At 42.1% G+C, this 17162-nt stretch overlaps 1 protein-coding gene across 1 annotated transcript in view; it reads right to left on the reverse strand.

Moving 5' to 3' along the window:
- Positions 1-6062: 6062 nt before the first annotated feature.
- FAM120B (family with sequence similarity 120B) overlaps positions 6063-17162 on the reverse strand; it is a 75898-nt gene continuing 64798 nt past the window's right edge. Inside the window, exon 13 of the mRNA XM_035321878.1 lies at positions 6063-6073. The gene's annotated coding sequence lies outside the window, so the exon portion shown is untranslated. The remainder of the gene's footprint in view (positions 6074-17162) is intronic.

Here is a 17162-nt window from a genome sequence, read left to right on the forward strand (position 1 = left end):
AATGGACACAGGAACTCTGTATCTCACTATGTTTTCAAAGGAGACAAGTCATTAGAAAAAGTGATATTATCATCAGATTCCTAAATGCACAAACAAGCAGGTAAGAAAGTGCCCACAGTATCGAGGAGTCAGAACAGTAGTGAAGTCGCTAGGAGGTTGAAATTGCACTCCGAGATTAAATTCCTACAAGTCTTATGAAATTGGGCAGCTGGGTTGAGGAAGGTGCTTCTGTTTGTGCCCTTATAGAAGAAAAGTCATTAGCAGAAGCTAAATCTTAGGAGATGCAAGGAATCTACATGGGAGACATAATGTCTGCCTCACTCAGGGAACACTAGAGGCAACAATTTATTAAATACCAGAGAATATAAGCACAAACAAGAGGTCCTGCAGAGATCATGCTCCTTCAGTTCCTTTGCTCTTGTCATGGAACCTGTCTTAAATTTTTAAAAATTATCTTATGTGGCTGATTCTCACGTTGCCTTGAACGTGATGAACGTAATGTTCATCTGCCTTAAACATTATGGGCTATTTTAAAACATCTAAACTGAAGAAGAAATATAAAGTATTATATAGGCAGTCAATCTACCTTATTCATCAAATGTGTCTTTTACCACTTGTATGTTTGTCTGCTCCTTTCCACTTATTGTTTAAGTGCAAGTAATCAAAGAAAGATAAGTGGAAGAACTGTGCTAACAGTATTCTTACATGGGCAATTGCCTTCTGAAGATAGTATTTATTTAATTTATGGCACAACCAAACAATGCTGGCCAGGGCTGATGGGGGTATTTGCAACTACATGAAATTTAGCCAAATATGTTGTTTTGCTAAGGATGAAATGCTTCCCAGCTACATATCCATTTCAACAATTTTCTGGTCCAGATCCCTCAAGTCACTTCTTATTACAGGCAGACTGGAGAATAAACTGAAAGGTTCGAGTTTTCAAGGCTATACATATGAAAATCCAGTAACAAGGGATTTATTCATCTGCTTCTGACGGGGAGCCAGAAAATATTAGTAATATGAGGAATTTATGTGAGTCAAACAACACAAAGCGTTGAATGAAAGCAATTTGTTCTGAGAGGAAGCCATTTTTGCATTATTTTGCTTTTGTATCTTAGAGTTGTTGAATTTGTCCCTTTCACTAAAATTTCACACCCTCTACTCGGTTAAGGAAAGGCAGAGACAGTGTATCTGTCTTCCTGCTATTACTGTTTGAGTGCTCACTGAAGTGGAGCTACAACACTTTTTCTCTTCATCAGTGTCTCGGGATAGTAAGTGATAGCATTTGAGAGGGCTAATTTTGAGTTAGGTGGATTTTTCTACATGAATCAGCATAGTCTGCATTATCTCTATGGTTGGCCATTGTTAGAGTTTGAAGATAAATACAAATGTCAAGCAGATTAGCTTTTCCAGAATGGCCACTAAATGAAAACTGAACGCCACAATATCAGTTTTCTTCACACGTGCTCTTTCTGTTTACGTGATGGTAAACTTTGCTGATGCTTCCAATACATGTGTTTTTTATTGCAGATTTGAAATATTAGAATCACATCTATTAAAGTAAGCAGTAGAGAGAGGAACTAGTGAACAGCTTTGAAACAGCACAGAAAACATACACTCTTCACACAATTTCAGAAGACCAAGCTCTAACCTAAAGCCACATCTCAGCATGCATTTGCTCTTCTGAAAGCTGCCTAGATCCACAACCAGACTCTGTTTCAGGATGTTGCCAAATAAAAATTAAACATCACAGATTCAGTATTGTGAGAAGTATGAATAACCACGGCCAAAAATAGGTCTTTGGGGATATCACTTAGTCAAAGGAACAAGGCAACAATTGCTGAGAAAGGAGAAACTTCTAGGAAAACAAAGAAATAGGATTCAAGGAGTAGGAATGTGTCTTCTATTGGGGGGGGGGGATGACACGACAAACAAACAACAACAAAACAATCAAAACAAACAACAACAACAAACAACAACTTAAAACCTAAAACAACAGCAACAACAACAAACACAACCAAATCTCAAATCCCCACCCCAAATACTTGAAAAGATAAAGGATTAGTAACTGCCTGTAAAATGCAGTACATGATGTACTGATGTGCAAATAAAGAATATTGCAAAGAACCAGGAACCTTGCCATTTTCAATAGAGAAGCTATGGTTTCAGAAGTTCATTAATTCCTGGTCTTGTTACCATTTGTACTTCAAAAGCAAAGGCAGACAAAATAACAGCACTGAATACTACCAGATGGATAATCCAAATTCTGAATATTCTGCAGAAAAAACATTCTGCATACCAAGCGATCTTTGCAGTTATCATAAAGTGTCTTCATTAATCCAGATACGACAGCAACTTTTATCTCAAAGTAAGAGTGGTTCTATCTAAAAGAAAAAATGCAAACCAATAAATAATGTTTCAAGTGAGAAAAAATCATTTGGAACCTGAAAGAGCAGGTTTGAAGGAGACACTAGGTACGTATCAGTCAGGGAGACAAAGGGACAGAGCTCATGTATCCAGACAACTTGTTGATGGATATGCTTGCCAAAGATAATTTAGTGCTGACCACAGAGCCGAAAGCAACCAAGTAAAAATCAATAGGCATCCAAGTGGTACTGTGTAGAGCAGTTTAACAGAGGACAGCAGACATCAAAGTATGCAGTGAGAGTGAGCTGTGGCCTTTTCAGCCCTCAGAACTGAATTAAGTCAAATGCACATGGTTTCTTCATACAATGCTAACAGGATAGAAGGAAGACTTAAGCCCATCAGCAAGAACAGAGCAACAGATAAACCTCTTTGACTAAGACTTAGTTTATTTAGTCAGATGGGGGAAAAAACAGTCCAGCAAAGCCCCCCTGAAACCATCACTGTCCCATCTGTCTGTGTTATTAACAAAGGCTCGTCCCAAGGCTGAGTGGTGTTAACAAGGCATCTCTGCTCTTTTGAACTATAGGAAGGTGCAGAAAGTCAGAAAGTTAGAATATTTACCAGACATGAGCAACAAAAGGTGGTGAGAAATACAAGAGGATCCACTACCAGCATTCATTTTGAGAAGACAAATGCAGACCACAAAGTCCATGTAACAAATTTTTTTCTCTTGGCCCATCAAGAAGTCAAACCTTATCAAAATCCTGATTAAAAGATGGTATGCATGTGTGTAAATCACAAAGGTAAAGCACATTACAGACTTCTATATTGAACTGTGATCCTCTCTTTCTGGCTAACCACAGACCACCACAAGAAAACAGAACTTCTCAAAGTACCATAAAAAAAGGGAAGACGTGTGTTATACTGCATGCTAAAACGATGGGTGAAATCCAGCAGTAATACAGATCTTGGCTGATGCATGAGAAAGTTGGAAAGCAGACACCAAACATCATTCCCTGACAGTAATATAATAGCATGCCCCCCTGGGACTGACACATTCAGGGTACTGATTGGCCTGCATGTCTTTTTGGGATGCAATGCTGTTAGTGTTTTTTCAGACAAAGGAAAACTGGGAGCCCTAGAACTCATGCAAAGAAAATGGCATTATCGATATAACTTTTCAGTGTTTGGACAACCCTGGGAGCTTTCATCAGGCTTCTTTCAGAAATTACAAGAATTCACATGCCATCTGTTTGTCCCTAAAAGTGCAACAACTGATGCCATTATCAACTTTTCTCTGCCAAAAAGGATGAAATTGACTCCAGCCAGCTTCCCCCATGCAAAGATTGCTTATTCCAGCATGAACTGCATGCAAACTATTAAGTGGGAATTTGGAGATGATTCCTGCAATGTGAACTCACTCTGCTGGATCCAACAAGTTATGGCTGGACAACTGATGCCAAAGGGAATTTGGACATTTAGTGGATGCCTGAATCATCATCACCCAAAACTGTCTTGAAGCTTATGAATTACAGATGTGCAATGTCCATTCCTGCCAAACTGATGAATGCTTATGCATTAGTAATGAATTCAAATGCAGAAAGATATGCAAGTTCCAGGCCATACCAACCAAGTGACTGATGGTAGAAAGCAACAGTCTGCCTGATCACTTCAGTGAAGATTTGGCAGAGAAAGATGAAAAAAGTGAACAATCATTCCCTGAAATACCATGTTCAAACCGTGTAGTGTTATACAAGACCTGTGCGGTAAATATCCAACACACTTCCACAGGGGGAAAGTACTATGTTGTTTATTGATGGTATATTTAAACTTACCCCACTTGTATTCAGAATATCTTTTTTTTTTTTTTTTTTTTTTTAATCACAAACTAGGCAACCAGATAAAATGAGGACTTCATCAAAAACATGCTTAGCAGCACTGAAGTACCCCACTGAGAAAGCTGTCACATCCAAACGAAGTCTACAGGTAGCAACACCTGCAAGGAGCTCCAGCAAGAGGAACATCTGATCTTGGCTCTCCAGCTGCTAGCTGGACAAGAAATTGACTTGGACACTGTAAGATATCTTCAAGTGGCTTTTGTTGGTAGGTGATCCAGCTGTTAAAAAAGGGTAAATTGTCCTTTTTCTCAATTTTTCCCTACATGGGAAGACAGGCTTTGTTGGAGACGATAAGCTAGTGCTATCACAGAAGAAAAAAATAAAGTGGTCCTGCTCTCTTCCTGCCCTGATCGCTCAATTCCATCCTTGTAGTACCACATACTATCTATCTACTGACACAAGGGTTTGTGTAGCCATGCAATGAACAAGACTGGAGAAAATAGGTCCAGATATACCCTGCCACACACACATGCCCCACTCCTTCACAGCCTCTGAAATAACCTGAAAAGGTTATTTCCAGCTGAATCTGCTCCAGTTCACTGTTAGGTTGCAGAAAGGAGAGTATGGTGATGGGCAGAGAATAGCACAAGAGTGCGAACAAGCAGCCAGAAGCATAGGAAGTGTGGAACTACTACTTTTATCAACACTGACAACTTATTCTGGCTTAAAGCGTTTGTCTGACTACAACCCTGGGATCTTCCAAATAGCATCTCATTTCAGTGTATATATTACCATTCCATAATCCTGTCATCACTGACTGAAGCTGGTCAAAACAGTGTAAGGGAAGAGGTTTTTTTTTTATTTTTTTTATTTTTTTTTTTTTATTTTTGGAAAGGAGAGGATTCTTTTTCAAAATCTAAATTCAAGATTTTCTTCAGGTATTGTTAGATGTGAAAAGGACTCAATACCTCAGAACTTCTTCTGCACATTTAGATCCAATGTGTTCCCTCGCCCCCAAAATATGACTCATCTCATTGCCCCTGACAATCACTATTTCCTAACTATCAAGCACCAAAAGTCTAAATCATAGAACATCTTACTAGGAGAGTGACTGCAGAAACTGAGAAGGAAAACCCAGAGTAAACCCAAGAAAGCTCACACCAAATGAAACGATTGCTCTTATTCAGAGAACATTTCACTCTCACGGCTTTTTGGTGATTAATTTAAACTAGCTTCACCACTCCTCTCACAAGTTACAGAGACAAGAGCCATCACCTGTTCCCTTCTTTTCTTGAATGCCACACACAGTTTGTTGTCCAGGTCTGACAGCATCCAAAACGTGTGCAGATCCCCACCTCCAGTGGGAAAAGCAGCAGTCTTCACACAGTTCTAGATCCCATATTTCAGCTCACCAGTAGTGTCACAGCAACAACTGCCAGACAGAAAACGTTAGGCCAAGATTAATATTTTTTTTCTGTCCACTAGCCTCCATCCCCAGAAGGCTTCAATTTGTACAATGTTGTAAAAAACCTTTAAACATTTATCTTATCCTTTTCATTTAGTTCATTTGGCTTAATTTGTTAGCTTCATTTCACTTGTTTTGACTTTTGCTATTAAAATATTTTAAACACATTATATGAAACATTTATTTTTTTCCATAATTTGCAATATTTCATCCCAATACACATGTTAAAAATGCATTTTTGTGTATTTTAATATAAAAAGCATAAAGAAACTAACTTAAGTACGAATTTCAAATTTATTGAAATACAAATATTCAATCAATCTGGGAATAAAATGTGGCATACTTACTCTATGACAAATATAAATGCTTCTGCTTTTCACACTGATTCTGAAAATAAATATCCCTAATATTCGTCTTCTGTGAATACCTACTTCTCAGCCCTAAGGACATTGACTTTGGAGCAGCCATGCCTGGTACCCCAGAGCCCTGTTTGCTAGCTCAGTGGCACCGTTGATGATGATCCTTTGGACAAATCAAGCAGCCTGCAGTGCTCACCCTGAGCTGCCACTCACTAGAAACAGTCTGACTTGTACTTTTTTGTAAACTTTATTGCTGGGCCAAAATTTTACATTCTGAGCTGCTGTCAATCTGTGCCACTCCCTGACATCTGCATACTCATTTACTTCAGCTGAATCCAAAGTTTCTTTATTATTATTATTATTATTATTTTTTAACATGCAAAGCAAACATGAGCTGATTCAGATGCTGATTTTAACTTTCTCAGTGTTGAGGTGAGGAGAGAGGTCTCATTTTAATTCAGTGACTCAAACCTACCTCTTCTGTAAAAGCTCTGTCCCAGGCAGCCTATAAGATACTAAAAAACCTGGAGCTCCAATAATCACTCTTCCTTATACTCCTCTTCTGGCACTTGCATCCACAGTGCTGATAATATCAGAAACAACAAATTCCTACCCAAAGGAGGGACCTCGCATTCGGGAGAAAAGCAGGTAATGTCATTCCCCTCTGCTCCCCAGCAGAGCCTCTCTTCAACGGGAGCAGGCACGCAACATTTTCTGAAAGTGACATATGTCTAATTGGCTGAAAGGTAATATTCAAAGGCCCGCTGCTCCTCTCTGAGCTCAGGGACTGCAGCTGGCAGAGTGTTAAATCAGTTAACAGTTGGGCCCATTACTGTGCTGCACCACTGCTGCTGCTGCTGCTGTTACCGGGGCTGCTGCCGAGCTTGGCTCATTGAGCTCCTCAGTCAATGGAGAAGGCATCTCTATTGTGCACCTCAAAGCATGCTCACAGCCCCTGAAAGAGAAACAGGCCCCAAACTACTGGGGCAGATCGTATGACAGGATTACTTGCTTGTTGTTCCTCTTTCTTTCTTTTTTTTTCTTTTTTTTTTTTTTTTCGTCTTTAAAGGACTTCTATTGGACTACAGGAAAGAATTACGTGAGGGGGAGACCGTATTACATAGTGACAGCTGGAAAACTGGGGATTGCAGACTAGTAACAGAGCTGGGTTCCTTCTGTGCCTGCTGGACACCTACCTAAGGCATCTTTTAATTAATTTGTGCGGAGAGTGATGTGCAGAACTCAGGCAGAGTAAATCCTCACGCAGCTGATGTTAGTGGCAGGCTGCCCCCCCCACTGCGGCGAGGACGGGATTTTTTCACAAAAGCACACACAACAGCCCCACTCCGCAAACTGTAGAGCACAGCAGTGAAATCAAGTATTTATTGTTCTTCACAGGATCCAGCCATCCAGACTGAGGAAATGTGTGAGAGCTGTGATTACGCAGAGCCCTCAGTGTCTAACACCCTAGCCACAGAGATCTGGTTCTTGGCTGGTAAAAAATGTTTTTTCTCTAATGGTGTCTCTAGTTATCACTTAGCTGAGGATCTTCCCCGGTGCTTTTGTAACTATTTCTGATACCTAAATCAAAGCATTACAAAACAGGTGATTTATATCCACCCCCCTGCTTTTTGCAAGCATCAGCCAAGGCTACTTGTACACATCTCAGAAGCCTGTGTGAGGGCTTGCAAGAGCCCTTGTTTACCTTCCAGTGTTGTAGACAGGCCACAGAACCAGAGACCTCTGCCACCAGTTAAGATGAGGACAGTAATTGTCACAAAGCTATCCATGTAAGATAGCAAGAGTATCACCATCTGGAAGTTCAACATGACCCTTAGTTATTGCCATAGAAATGCTCAGATGTTAAAAATTTCTGGTAAAATATACACATCTGCCTCATCTTACCGTGCTTTGTAGAATCTCAAACCTTTGAAAGTATTCAGTTTAACACTCTTGCTGTTCAAATATCGCTAAATCCACACTGTAATCTATCTACTCAGCCACAGGGAGAAATTAGTAGGACGGTTTAACCTCAGTCTAAAAATTGCAATTCTGTCCTGTGTAGAAATAGCGCTTTCAGTTCAGAACTGCAAACTCTGCTAGAGGCTGGGTAGATGGTAGCTTATATTACCAGTTTTCCTTCATGTTTCTTGATCAAGGGAAATTCAGGTTGCCAATTCTTAAAGGAAAGTGCTAAACTCTGCATTGTTTTGATTCAAAATGCATAGAGGTCCAGGCCTGTAAAACCAACAAAACCTATGAAATTCTTGGAAGGGATTAAAAGTTGGCCCAATTTTAATCTATTTTCTGGCTCATTTGTACCATTCTGGCAATGCAAAGGGACACTGAAGTGGATTTAAAAGCAGACTGGCACCAAACAAGTCACTACAAAAGAGAGTATAAATTTAGAGTGCTCAGGCTCCATTGTGGTAATTGTGATAAACTGAAGATAAATGCCTTTACCATAACCACGATAAATGTAAGGTAAGAGACTCAGCTTGCTGCTCATCAAAAGCACAGCACATCACCTTGCACTCGCCATGGAATAGGAACCAACACAGGCACTTACCACAAAGCAGATGAGGCAATGCAAATCCCTACCCTTTCTGGCCTTGCGGTAATTTGTTCATGTGCTTGGCCCCAGGGCGAATAAAACCAGCCTATTGTGCCAGAACATACTGAAATAGCAACATATGTTGAAGTTGTACATTATTATTAACACCTAGGATTATGTCAGTATGTATCATATCTCGTCCAGCTCTACCACACATCACGTAGTCTCTGAGCACACAGCATTATTGTAGCATTCAGTCATTTAATTAAAACAATAATTGATGTGTAGGGTGAAAAAGAAATAGCCTTTTTTCTTACAACTCTTACAGGAGCCTACAACTTTCTACTACGAAAAGATGGTACAGGTATCTGACAGGATGAACTGAGAAACAAAAATGGGAAGAGGATTTTTGTGTGAGGAACAGAAGAGGATTTTAGAAACATGAGAAGTGAAGGGAAAAAAAAAAAAAAAAAAAAAGGCTATCCAGAGTGAAGGCTACAGGTACAGGAAGACTGTAGAAGGCAGAAAGGACAGGCTGTAGGAGAGGCTAAAAACTTCACTTTTTGCTTTGTAGGAACTGCAAAGGGGCAACATGTATGAAAAAGATTTTGGTAAAACAGGAAAGTGGCAAGGCTGCATGAAGGGAGAGGAATGGAAAGATGGACTGGATAGTTTTTAGTGCCGGGACAGAGAGCTCGTGGAAGTGACTGATGTCATCCAGGGACCAAAACTGCTGCCAGATTCGGCAAGGAGAAACGCCAGGGAGTACCAACACAGAAGACAAAAGACTAAGGCATTTCACAACCTGACAGTGTTTTACACTACCGAGCAGCCAGACTTTCTGCAACCTAAAGGCTGTCACTTAACCAGTTACCATAGCACTGAGCCTAACCACCATGGCCACCTTCACCAACAAAATTCATTTATCAGGCCCTGCTCTTTTCCCTGTATATTTAACATGGGAAGAACTAAAGGACACAGCCTACCCGGCCCTCGTTTCTGGTATGCAGCTCCCGTTGGCACCGCAGCTGAGCTGGGGCCCTTGGTGTGCAGTGCAGGGCAATATGGTCTAGTGATCTCAGCAGGCGAGGGTTGGGAGGTGGGCACGCCTCGGTTCTCATGCCAGCTCTCACACTTCGCTTCTCTCTCTTCAAAATGGGAATACCACCTGCCAGCCCCACAGGCTTGTCATGAGGATTGATTAACGCTTGTAGACATTTTTAAGGGGGGGGGCGGCCCCCCGGGAAGGAAGCTCACCCGACGGAGCTGCAAAAAGGCTGCATGTGGGCAAACAGTTTGATCATTGCTGCTGTGGTTTATCGTCACTTTTGCTCTACGAACTGAGGCCTACAGTTGTAAAGAGACTTGTGGCTGTCAGACACAAATACAGAACTCAGTAATTACAGAACAAGTGACTCTTAACCAAGGGAAAAGTTGCCCGTCTCTAGCCTTTTGCTTGGCTCCAAAAATACCTCTGTAGCCCGGGGCTACAAGTGTTTCTGAGCCATGTCAGTCACAGTCCAGGGGTTCTTACTGAACACACTTTCTAACCACCACCAGACACGTTCCTGCCCTTAGACCTGAGCCCGTAATGCCAGCAGCTGATCGCAGGCCCCACGTGCACCTGAGTTTCGCTGCAGCCTTCCACGCTCGCCCCAAAACCTGGGGCCCGAGTTCTGGCTCGCCCCGCACGTGGAAGGAAAAGGCAGGGACGGGGCAGCCCGTGCCCACCCGGGGCTGCCATTCCAGAGCACAGATAAAAGTGAAACCTGAGCGGAAAATGTTTGCGGTGCCACTGGCAATCAAGGGCCGGGTTGTCCCAGCAACGGGAACACTTCATCAGCTCGGCTAACAGATGGTCAGTGAGCAACAGGCAGCATATGTTCCAATAAGCACTGACATCAGCACAGATGGAGGGTGGGCAGGAGGCTGGCCCTGAAACATAACCTGACATTTCCTTCTCATTTGGTGCTGCATTGTTATAACTCACACAGGAAGATTAGCAGGGAAAAGTGAATAGCATTAGGGAATCTGCTCAGGAACCGATTACTAACACTTCAGTGCAGTTTTAGATTTTTACTTAACCAGAGTGCAACATTGTTAACAACATTCAGGGGCAGAAAAGGAAAATGCAGTGGGTTTTAACGACGGGGCTTTATTTTCATCACAGGCAGGTTTTCCCAAGAACACTAATTAGCAGATTGCCACCTTCTAGGACTCTAGATCTCCAGTTCCACTGATTTCTACAGCTTTTTATTTTACTTCTTCCATTCCTCCCCCAACAGAATGCACTCAAATGCCCCACAGGATTAAATAAACCCCCACAACACATTGTCACAAAGGGTATAACTTTCCTCAGCCCACAAATAAACTTTAATGATTGCTACAAAAGACAGAAAAACTTGCAGCCACAGAAGAAAAACCTCAGGCATATATCCCTGCTGATGAGCTTGCAGTAAAAAACAGGAATCAAAGGGGGCTGTAGTCCTTGGAAATCAGCAACAGATTGATCAGGGAGAAGGAATCAGTATGCAAACAGGTTGCATACAAGTTGTATATTTATAGTCTTGCATTGAGGAGAATGGGAAAGCATGCTGGACGGTCCCCAAATGCCCTTTTGTGACAGATAGCAGGATTTCAAGCATACATCCAAATGATGTTGGCATACAGCTTGTGTCACAGACAAATATTTAAAAAATGCAACATGTGCGGCAACAACTTTTCGTTACTTTGTGAGATACCTTTAGATGACTTTTCCTCCACTAACATGGGAAAGTTTAGCAGGTGCCTCCCTTTAACACTAATGGGACTTGGATGTAGATCCTTCTTTTGTGTCAGCAGCAGAACAGGCCCTCCAGTGAAACCAGTCTTCAGTCCTGGGGGGACTGCCAAGCTGTTCTGGGGATGGCAAACTCTTGCATCTCTGTTTCTTGAGCCTTTCTTTGGCGTGCATGAATTTGCTCAGAGATGTGCAGTCTGGATGGCCCCCTGCCTCCCCACTATTATTCCTACATTTTCTCCTCTGAAGCTTTACCCAGCTACTACGCAGTCCTACAGCCCATTCACATAAGGATCTCGTGCTCTAATACCTGTGAGAGGTGAATATGTCAGCTCAGTTTTGGCAAAGGGCAGCACAGGGAGTCAACTGCCCATATTTTCAAGTGGCTTCTCATTTTGCACACCTCAGTATTCAGCCTCGGCATTATTTAGTGGCCATGCACTAGAGTAACAGCAGTGCCCAATGGATCCAAGATCCATACAGACTTCTAGAGACAGGTGGGCTGCACCCCAGCAGATGACAATCTGGCACAGGAGTTGGTGTGTCTTGACCAAGGTGACAGAGTAAGTAAACAACAAGGAAGGTGCAGGGGAATTAACCAGGTTTCCTAACTCTGCCCCATATTGCACTGATTAGACGGAATCCTCTTAGAGCAGGCCAAATTAGATACTCATCAAGTCTGAAAACGTGCTCAATGAGCACTCCCTAATGAACAATGTATGCAAATGACTGGATAGATAATCACATATAAACAGCGATTTTTGCGGAGTAGTGAGGTGTCCCAAGCACGCGTTCTTGTTGCTGACTTCCATAGAAAAGCACTGCAACTCTAGTAAAGTCATTTAAGGACATTTTAAACCTAAAAAGCCAGAGTCGTTGAACCATTTTGATTCATTTCAAGGATGCCAGCTGTTTTGTGCTATCAATGACTTTCAGCCTTTCACAAAGACGATCTGCAAGTCTGGGATTGTATGGTCAGAAGCCCACCTCTTTCAGTGTTGTCTGGGGGTGGGGGGCTCTCTTCCACTCATAGGGAATTTTCTTTCTCCTTTCCTCCATCACACATATGCAAAGCTTGTGCATACTTATTAGTTCAGTGCAGCCTCCCTGTTCCTGCTACACCAAAGATCTTTTATTTCAGACATCACCACTTGGTTCTTTGGCAAATCTTCAACTAGGTTAAAGTGGCACAGCTCCTTTATGATCAACGTGCTGCTTACATGGCATTTTAGGATGGGCAGACACACAAAGTCAAAATGAAAAATTCAAAGCATGTATTTTAATTGCAGCAGTAACACAAACTGTTTACAAAACAGCTGCGGGGTGAGCACAAACAGCCAGTATCTTCCAGTTAAGGACACTTGGCATGACGTTTAACAAATGAAGCCTGTTAGGATCCAGGAGGATTGGTCCAGTTGTGCATAATGTGCTCTTTAAAAAAAAAAAAAAAAAAAAAAAAAGAAAGAAAAAAAAACACTTCTGTATCTTTATTTGCACTACTTTGAACCAAAATACATGGTAGATAATGCACTGGGATTTAGTTATCCAACAAGACAGGTACTGAATGTGCCATTTCTCTCCGTGTATATGTGTATGGGGCTGAGTCTGGACAGACGTGATTTCTCTACTAAAACCAGAAGCCTAAGACCACGTGCCTAATTCTCTGGAAGATTCCTGCCTCCATATACACCAATTAATGAATCAATCTAGTGAGAGATACAGCCAGGAACATACTCTGAACAGCTCAAAAACCCACTATAAGTTATCTTCATAACATGTTAGGGGAAATTGAGTGAAATTATAGTTTCTACATATAATGGCCTATAATTGTTGTAAATATATCCCAGGTGAAACCAAGATGTAGCCAACTAACTGAGGCTGCCCCTGGAAAAGCACTTGATTGCCACAGTTTGTTCCCTGACACACCAAATTACTTTAGTCAGCCAGATATAGGGTAATACCATACTACTCATGGAACTCATACTAACGTTGTACTTTAGACTCCAGATGGCTTACATTTTTATTGTGTTTGCCATTATTAATCCAATGCTTACAAACAATCAAATGTGGTTATATAAATGATAATATAAATGATTAATTAATTAATATTTTTATATTTAAAATGTAAGTAGCACAAGATGATTGTCAGCTACTAACTCAAACCACAGTTGCGGAATAGCCATACTAGCTCTGTAGAGCAATTACAACCCATGTATTCCCACGATCACAGGTCATGTCAGCTCACCGCTGCAGTGGACACTTAGCCAACACCCTCTAACACTGTTTTTTGGAGTGTATCCCACAAGCAGCACTCAGGACAGTGAGCTAGTCTGCAAGACTGTGTGAACATCTCAGAGCTTCTGCCCATTTGCCAGCGTGTATTACCCTTACCGAGCTAATTGTCTTCCCTGTGACTCAGCTAAAATATCGGACCTTTTTGCTTTGAGTTCTGTTCAATGAAACGCTGTACAACAGTGAACCTCAACAGCATGGACAGCTTCATCGTCTTTAGCACGGACACAAATGTGACGTACAACCCAGCAAACCCAGTACCTGACTGATTTCCTGCTTCTGGGGGATGACAGGTATTGTCGAAGAGGATGACAGTGCAGGGAAGGGAACCACACAGCGGGAAAGCAGCCCACACTGAAAAAGCACCTCCCCTTGGGGTGACTGGGAAAGGAAGCACTGCCCTCACTAGCCCCTGGGCCCAGCTTCCCCAGTCCTACCAACAGCAGTTATCACAATTGCCAACACAGGAACTAAGTGAGGACTGAACGTGTCTGAATTGAACTGGAAGAAGGAGAAACACCCAAACAGAAACTCTGTTCCCTACATCACTGGCCAAGTGACGTCTGGGGACCTTGGGTAACCACCGATGTTTGTTTTTGGGAAGAGGCTGAATTTACCTTCATGCAGAGCTTTCAGTCAAGCCAGCTTCCTGACGGTAAACAAGGCATGAGCAAAGCAAGTCTGCTGACAGTAGTTTTAAATTGCCTATAAAGCAGTTCACTGGAAATGTTCAGGAGCCCACAAACCAAAAAAGGTTTGAGACTCCTGTTCTGCTTTACCTTGATAGCTTTGCTGTTGACAAGCAGAGCAGGAATCTCTGCAGGAATCCCCAGATCAGGCATCCAGAAAGGGATGTGCAATGGCAAATGCCTGGGAATCACTGCAATGGATGCTTTATTTTCTTTTCTTTTCCTTTTTTTTTTTTTTTTTTTTTTTTAATACTTAAAGGTAACTAATGAATCTAAACCATGGTGAGGGGGCAAAACAGTGTTGTACTAGCCCAGCCAGACACTGACAGCAGTGTAACAGCCATGAGAAGCTGGAAGGCATTTTCATTTCACTATGAGGTAAATTCACCCACTGTCATCCCTCCCCACCTCAGACACCAGAGCTGGCCCTTGGCAAGTTTACCTGGCAGTAAAACCGATGAGCCCTGCTTTAAGCTCCTTTCCACACCCCTTGCAGATGCCCAACACTAAACCAGCCTAAAAAAGAAAACTTTCTGTCGGCTCTCCATCTCAGTCCAGCTTGGGACGTCAAAGGAATGTCAGTGCCAGCACAGGGCAGAGGACAGGTGGGACAGGTAAGTGTTATCAGTTGATTTCAACTTCTGTGGAGATGTAGCCACAAACATGTTCAAGAAATAAGTGGCAGACACTGGGCAGTGTGAGTCACGTCTTGAACTTAACCAAGGAAGCTGCAAAGTACTGGTAGAGGCAGGACCTACAGCAAATGTACCATAGCTAGTCACCGTCTCTGACAGGACAAACAGAGCTGAGTCACCAGAAATGAAAACACAACACTCAAAGTCAGTTCACTGGAGGCTTCCAGAACATTCACCTTTGGGACATGGAGATCGAGGGTCGTAAAACACAGAAGGATCCTTGCTGAAAGCAGTCCCTGAAGCCTAAGAGAGATCACAGCAAACGGCGTAGTTGCTTTGCCCAGCGTCCCCAGCAATACGAGGGCTTCGGTGATGTGTTACAGCACCGCTAATAGAGGGACCCCAGCAAAATTTGCTCTGAGGAAGCATAAACAGAGCAGTTCTAACGAGGCTCCTGCAATGTTAGCAACATATTTGTGCAGGGACTGCCACTGTTTTCCAAGCAATTGCAGGTGCCTGATCTTAATGCTAGCAAGCGCTCCTTTTTGTCTGTACTGTAGCCAGGACTTGTGAGCGTGAGAGAGATTGAATGCTTTGTAATGAAGGTATATTGTAACATTTCTCTCCAGGTGGCACTTTGTTAACAACAATTAGATCCTGATTGATCTTTGAAGGGCTAATTCTTATGTGGTTTGCAAGGGTCCTACAAGGAGCAAGTGTTGAGTGGGGGCACTTTAAAAGTATTAGTGAGAAAAAAAAAAGAAGAATAGTGCCATAAGAAATTTGCAATACAATGCCCGAGCCTCCTTTGCACCCCATAGTAATTTGTTCTTATTCCTGTTATTATCCCCTCGGGCACTAATGGTCACTTTATTAATTAGTTGAAAATTGCATTCTAGGTCAAATGGCAGCTTTTTTCCCTCCCATTGTTGCAAATTGCTAGTGGTATGGCCCAGTAAATGGCAGTGTTACTGCAAAATGGGAAAGATCCTTTGCTTTTCAAGATAAAGCCCACGGACCAGCTGCACTTTCCATGACATTTCTAAGCAGAGCATTTCCCCAGGCCTGCTTTTAAGCGGTTAGAAATTAAACAGAACTCACTGTCATTGTTAAGATTTCTAATCATAGGCTGCTACTGTATTTGCTCTCCCTCTCCTCACCCTCCCCCCCGTTTTAATTCTAGCTGAGCCTGTTTTCTAAGGTGCATCTCTGCAGCGCTTAGCCCCATTTTTCAGGAAAGCAGGCAGTGTGTTTAGGTGCCTTCGTTTATGGTGCTCTAATGGAAATGCTTTAGAGACATCTGCTTCAGCAGGAGAGGACAGATGCTCAGCGATTTCTGAGAAATAAGGTCCTCTCTGTGGCATCTGAAGTTAGAGACTAAAAAATTAGAAATCACTCTTGAAAACATTTGTTGGCTTCTGAATGTAGATAGAGACCAAACCACGGTTTCAGAAAACAAAATTGGAAATTACAGATTTTGTGAAAGCTTTTCAGAAAGAAAACTCCTACTGAGGACAATAGGTGTTTAGCCTTTAAACCGGAGGATCAGCCCACCAGAAGTGAACATCAAAGCAGTCTATTTTCCATTAACTACTTTCTGCAGCCTACTGTGCTGGATGCAATCTGTCATGCGAGTTTGTAGTCCGGCAGTCAAGAAACCTATCAGAAGTCAGGTCTGGGCTAATTTCCCAGCACTGTCACCCTAACACATCTAAAAGGATGCAGTGAATCTGAAGTCAGTTGTGCAAGACATCTAAAATAAAACATAACCCTTAATTCTTGTTTTTCAAGCAATTCTGGCCACATATCCTCTTAATCCTTTTCTGTAAAGTTACCTACAAATTGATTTATTACCTTTTCTGGTGAACCCAATATAAAACCTACAAAATTCATGAAAAACAAAACAAAAACACATCCTCCCTCCGCCCTTTCAGAGATTTGACTGAAGTTATAAAGAAGATTGGGGAAATTCTTTATGGGAGGAAGATGCTATAAAGTCTCTTATAGAAACCTCACACGGTACCCTCACATACCTAGAATTATAAACATTTGTGGGTTGACACTATTCCTTTTTGAAGGATATGCCATATCCAGCACATTGAAAGGCAAATGCATCTCAACCCCCACCATGATCAGGCTGGACACTCATCCTCTCAAAAACTAAATGCTGAGGGCTGGCACCAG

This window comes from Oxyura jamaicensis, chromosome 3, assembly GCF_011077185.1.
Source record: "Oxyura jamaicensis isolate SHBP4307 breed ruddy duck chromosome 3, BPBGC_Ojam_1.0, whole genome shotgun sequence".
Classification (NCBI taxonomy): domain Eukaryota; kingdom Metazoa; phylum Chordata; class Aves; order Anseriformes; family Anatidae; genus Oxyura; species Oxyura jamaicensis.